General features: G+C 46.0%; 1 protein-coding gene across 1 annotated transcript in view; it reads right to left on the bottom strand.

Moving 5' to 3' along the window:
* GJB6 (gap junction protein beta 6) overlaps window positions 1-5,425 on the bottom strand; it is an 11,890-nt gene extending 6,465 nt beyond the window's left edge. The window contains exon 1 of the mRNA XM_006085493.3: window positions 5,349-5,425. The gene's annotated coding sequence lies outside the window, so the exon portion shown is untranslated. The remainder of the gene's footprint in view (window positions 1-5,348) is intronic.
* Window positions 5,426-5,960: the final 535 nt, after the last annotated feature.

Below are 5,960 nucleotides of genomic sequence, written 5' to 3' on the forward strand. Positions count from 1 at the left end.
CTATTCATTCCTCTGTCAATAGACACTTAGGTTCTTTCTATACCTTGGCTCTTGTAAATTAAAAATAGAAATACCTTACCTTGGTCAGTTTTCTCAGTGGTTAGAGCATCAGCCCACAGACCAAAGGGTGCAGGTTCGATTCCCAGTCAAGGGCATGTACCTGGGTTGCAGGCCCGATTCTGGCCTGGGTCAGGACATATGCAGGAGGCAACTGATCAATGTGTCTCTCTCACATCAATCTCTCTTTCTCTCTCCCCACCTTCCACTTTCTCTAAAAATCAATGGAAAAAAATATCCCCAAGTGAGGATTAACCAAAAAATAAAAATAGAACTACCTTATGACCCAGCAATTCCACTTCAAAGTATTTATCTGAAGAAATCCAATTTGAAAAGATATATGCCCTCCTATGTTCATTGCAGCATTATTTACAATAGTCAAGAGATAGGATTTTTTTTAAAAGAAAAAGCTGAGAAAAATGAAATAGGTTCAACTCTTTAGACACAAACTCTTTGAAGCTGTGGCTTCTTTTCCTTAAAACATTCAATCAGAGGCTGTGTAAGCATGGCTGGGGTAATGCAGTGGGCTCACTTGGGAGGGGTGATCTCAGGTTCTACAATTAAATCCTGCTTTTACATACCACTTATCTCATGGCCTAAGAGATAGTCAATGTCCACATTAAACTAAACTTTGATTTAAAAAGACTAATTTTAGACAATACGGATTGTACAATTAATTTTTAGTCTCCCATGAAAGTTATTATAATACATTTTCCTAGTTCTTGCTGTTCTATTCTGGAAGTCTTTCAGGATGTGATGGGTGGTGGGAAGTGTAGAAACATATATCTTGATGTTTCAACATATTTTACAACAGATGTTCCCCTAGGAGGTCAGTCCTATTTGTTTATAAAATGAGATCTTCTCTAATTAACTAGGAAACACTTCCCCCTGAGGTTTGGTTAGTTAAGTACCCAATCAGCAAATCTTTGATTTACCAAAGAAAAGTTCACATTTTCTCAAGACCTCCAAAGTGCACAGAATTTAAACTCCCCTGCAGTTATAAAAAAGAAAAGGCTATTTGTGTCTGAATTCTCTATCACCTGCCTGAACAATGAATGGCACACCTGGTGTCACCTGTTACCTGCCCTACTAGGAAGCAAACCAATCAAGCTGTCTAATGAATTTGGAAAGGCTAAGGCCAGGGGCTGAGGTCAGGAGGTCACAATTTCCTCACAAGAATATGGTCCTACTTTCTAGAAGCAGGATCCTTGATTTCCACTCCTTGGGGCTTCTCCTTAAAAAACAGGAGCAATAGTGACAGCAATAGCTTTATTTCTTTTTTACTTCTCTGGTCCCCAAATCACACGCTCTCAAAGTAGCAAAGCTGAACAGAAAATAATCTATTATACAACTCTTTTTGAGTTTGAATCAGCAATTTACCTGCACTTTTAAAGGAAGGAAAAAAATGAGCTGCCTAGAGCACTAAAAAAAGTGAGTGATTAAACCCACGTATGTGTGTCTAACCTCCTGGTCACTCAAGACAATTAACTGGGCTAAAACAAATCACCTAATTGGTAGTACCTTCCTACAGGATCAACCAAGGCCCTACTATTACCTATCACATGATGGAAATGACTGGAAAGGAAGAGCTGTGCTCCACAGCCTCCATCACTCCGCTGCCCGCCTTGTTCCCCAGGAAGAGCACTCAGTGAACATGCATCAGCGTTTCCTACAGAGAAAGCTTCCCTTTCCATTCTTTTGTTTCATCCCTATTGTTGCTGAGGGGCTTCCCAAGAAGCCAGGGCATCTGTCCTGCACACCATACTCCCAGTGAACGCTAAGAGCAGGAGGAGAGCTCCTCTCACAAGTATTAGGAGGAAGACCAGGGGTATGGCCTGCCCCAAACTTCCTGACACAATGCTGCAGTCACGGGTAAGGCCTGGCTACTCCCATGACACTCTGCCCACTCCCAGGGGACTGAGAGAGGGCAGAAGATTCAGCAGATTTGAAAGGAAGCCCTGGTTGCACTTGCCCCTGCTGATCTGACTCCTCGGTGGGTGAGGCGCACCCTGACTGGGGGAGGAGAGGAACTACTGGCTCTCAGCCTCTCCCCTGTAAACACATGCCCTGGGGTGAGCTGTCATAAACAGTGTGGTTAGAGGACATTTGAAGGACCAGTACTTTTTGAGAACTGCTTTCCAAACTATCTACACTCATTGGAACCCTTTCCCATTGGTACCAATGAACAAAATACCTCTTTCCTTTTAGGCTTCAGGCAGGCTGGTGGAAGCCACTGGGAGCAGCTTTTTCAGTAAAAAGTAAAATATTAACCCTCTCTCTGTAATCCAGAGAGGTTTAACTGGCCCCTTTCTGGCTCTCTTTTAAGGAAAGAATGGATATGCTTAGCTTCTATGGTCTTCAATGTATGAGAATGTGGTCCCACTCAGACATACAAAGGTGGATTGTATTCAGGTTTGTGGTATATCTAATCATCCACAGTGCATTCTCAGTACTAAAGCTCCAGTCCCAAATATTTACCTCTGAAAAAAGTAAATCATTGACCTTACTTCTGATGATACACACGGTATTATGAAGACAGACTATTCTTCCTTTTTACAATTCAAAGAATTTTAATCTATAGCATTCTGCTTCAGTAATGGAATTTCTTGATTGTTTCTAAATTTCTTATTTAAGAATTTAATCGTAACTAGTTTGCTTAACAATGGCACTTTAGTTTCACTGACAGAACCAAAACTAAAGCCTTGAACACAGTGTTAACCTCGGCACACACCATGAGGTGCAAAGGATCTTTTTGGATAGTTCTATCCTCTTTGGATGACTTTTTCAAGTCATTCAGCAAATATTGGATAGACTTAGAATAGAACACGTTTCTCACTATTTCCACCTTAGTTTGGAGAGTTGAGAAGTTTGAATTGATAAAGGCAGTGATGACACAGCTGAGCCTGACTCCCAGGCCTCCCAGCCTATCACCCGAGGAGAACCAGGGCAAGGTTCCCTCCTCGGAGCTCAAGTTTTCTTCTTCTACATCATGTGATTGCCTAGAAGCAATGTAACGACATGAGTATAAATCTTTGTGCAGCTTCTGGATGTAGGTGAGGAAAAAATAGTTGATGTGGCCATATTCCTTTAACTCCTCCCACATGTCTACCACATGACATTTGTGGGTAGTTTTTCTTTATCCCCAGAATTGTTATGAGGAAAGTCTGGATACTACCAATTTACTGATGTTCTGTAGTTCAAATTCTCAATAAAATAATAAAAATAAAATCTTTAGTGTAGTTTCTTTTTCCTACCAAAATAATAATGATACTACCACCAAACCAAAACCTCAAGTTCATTCCCTGAACATTAAAAAAAAAAAAAGAGTAAAGGGAGTTTGAGAATTGGATATGCTCCCTTCTCCCTCCCTCAAAATTAGTATGTAGTCTAAAAAAAAATCTCAAACTCTTTTCTTAATCTAGAAGAATCTATATTTTGTCTCTTGAAATTTTAAATCTTCCAAGTGGACAAGCTGATAGATGGTTTTTAAGTTTAATGACTCAAAACTTCATCAACTGTCCTTTCAAACTAATGGCCAGTGACACAATGGATTTAGGATTTATATACTTCTTCAAAATTAATTCAATAAAAATGAAAATGTTTTTCTGTCTTTGGGGTCTAAATATAAAAATGAACAGTTCATAGAATTACATGTATTTCTTAATTCATTTAAGAACTCAAAGAGTTAAAAAAATTTTCTATTAAGCAGTCTCTGTTCATTCAAGTAAACCTGTGTGCTTTCCAAACATTTAAGTCCAAACAGAGTAAAGTGACCCTGGGAATAAAACAAAAAAGACCATTCGGGGACCCATCCATTCTAATGAATCAAACAAGTAAAACAGAAACCTTCACATATGACAATGCTGCCATGGGAGGGGTCATGCCCTCATGGACCAAGAAGCTTGGGTAGACTATTAATCTTCCACAATTTTATTCTACTTAACATTTTTGCTAATGAGTACAAACCACTCACAGCTCCTGGACTGATCAGACTGTGTCAAAGCTGCATGGTGAGTGAGGATTTGCAAGTTAGAATTTTCCTGTCACCCTCTATAGTTGTGCTCCTCCCTAATGCTCTTATAATTCAGCAGAAAAAAGAATGTAAGAAAAAGAGAACACTCTTGGAGCAGATTTTGTTTTATAATAAAACCACCAGCGAGGCAGTTGGGTGGATGAGGGTCTTCTGAGTTTTGGACAACCCCCCAGTTATGTTACAGGCTGGAGTGTTGATATTCTGGCTCCATAGCCCCCTCTGCTCTCCTTGGCATAGTTCAAACAACATCCCCAAAGTGGCAGCCAAATCCAAACAACAGACAAAGCTCTCCACTCGGGCAGTTCTGAGCAGCATCCTGTATTCTAAGGAAGCTGCACTGGGGCAGGACATTTCCTTCTAGAACACTAGTTAGATCTGCTAGAACAGAGGCAAGAAGACACTTGTACGGCATAAATTCCACCGAGGAAGAGAACAATGGTGTGTGCTTAAATTCAAGCAAGCATTAAATGCACAGCGAGGTTCCACCCAGGGGGCACGGAAGGTCCCTGTAGGGGCCGCATGTCCCCAGCCCCTCCTGGTCCAAAGCTGCATTCCCACCACACTCACCTCGGCAGAGGTCCTGCTCTCCAGGAAGGGGGGCAGCCCAGTCAAAAAGGCAGCAATGACAGTGGCACTGGACTGACTGTTCTTCCCCTGACAGGAAGTACCTTCCGGTGCCTCCACCTTTTAACTGAAAGGTGTCACCAATGACAATTACTGCTGTCCGGTAATTGTATTATTGTCATCTGCTGTTCACAAGTTTCTGGGCGCACACCACACAGTCATACGGGTCAGTTCTACCTGGGACTTAAGGTCTCGCCACGAGCTTCCTGGCTTTCCTGTCCCCCAGATCCGAATGGGACTTTGTCAGTTACCCGTGAACACGAAGACAAGCCCAAACGCAGCAAGGAATCGGGGAAAGGGGCACCGGTCCCCAGCCGGCCCTCAGATACACGGTGTGATGCATTCATAAACCTGTTGTGCAGGCCAAGGGGGACTATCTGGAGTAAAAGCCAAACCAGTCCGTCCTGCTTCCTCGGGCTCGCAGGGGACGCAGGATGCGGATCCGGGCTGATAAGGTCTCCCTGGGCAACGCGCGGGCACCCACTTGGAGGCCACAGGGCCCGCCTGGAGTGGTCGCCAGCCAGGGCGACAGGAAGAGGAGGGCAACAGGCTGCCGACACCCCTCTGGGCTTCTCGGGAGGAGGGGGCGGGGGCGCTGCTACTCCGCGGTCACCCCGCACCCAGCCCCGCTTACCTGTTTCGGGGCTCTGCGCACGCAGCGGCGCCCTCGCTGCGGCAGGGCGAGCGGGCGGCCGGCGGTGTCTGCAGCCGCAGTCAGCAGGGCCCCCACCTCGGCGCCTTTTAACCGCGCCCCACCCCGCCTCTGCCCTGACGCTCCCGGGCGCACGGAGAGGCGAGCGTGCGGTGGCCAGCACGGGCCCGCCCCGGGCTCGGGGCGCAGGACAGGCCTCCCTGGCGGTGCAGGGAGTGAGGACGGTTTGGGGGGTGCGCAGGGCACTGGACGGGCTCCTCCGTTGCGGGGAGCCGAGTGCACGGGGAGGGCAGGACCCTCGCTTTCCCCTCCGTCGGGGAGCAGGGGTTGTAGGACAGGTCCTCCCTAGGGGGCGCGAGACAGAGGGTCAGCCAGGCCTGGTCCCTGGGGTGAGGTGGCCCGTGTCTCCCGCTGGGTGGCTGCTCACCCAGAACCCGGATGCCCTGGGGAGAGGGCTTAGGGGAGTGGGCCCACTGCCTGTGGCGAGGCTTCCAACCCAGGACCCTTTGGGATCAGGATCAAGGGCAGGCTGTGTTTTGCCAGGACAACATCGTCCTTGTTTTCTGTACATTGCCACCCTCTTGCAGACCACCG

This window comes from Myotis lucifugus, unplaced genomic scaffold (genome assembly GCF_000147115.1).
Source record: "Myotis lucifugus unplaced genomic scaffold, Myoluc2.0 scaffold_19, whole genome shotgun sequence".
Lineage (NCBI taxonomy): Eukaryota > Metazoa > Chordata > Mammalia > Chiroptera > Vespertilionidae > Myotis > Myotis lucifugus.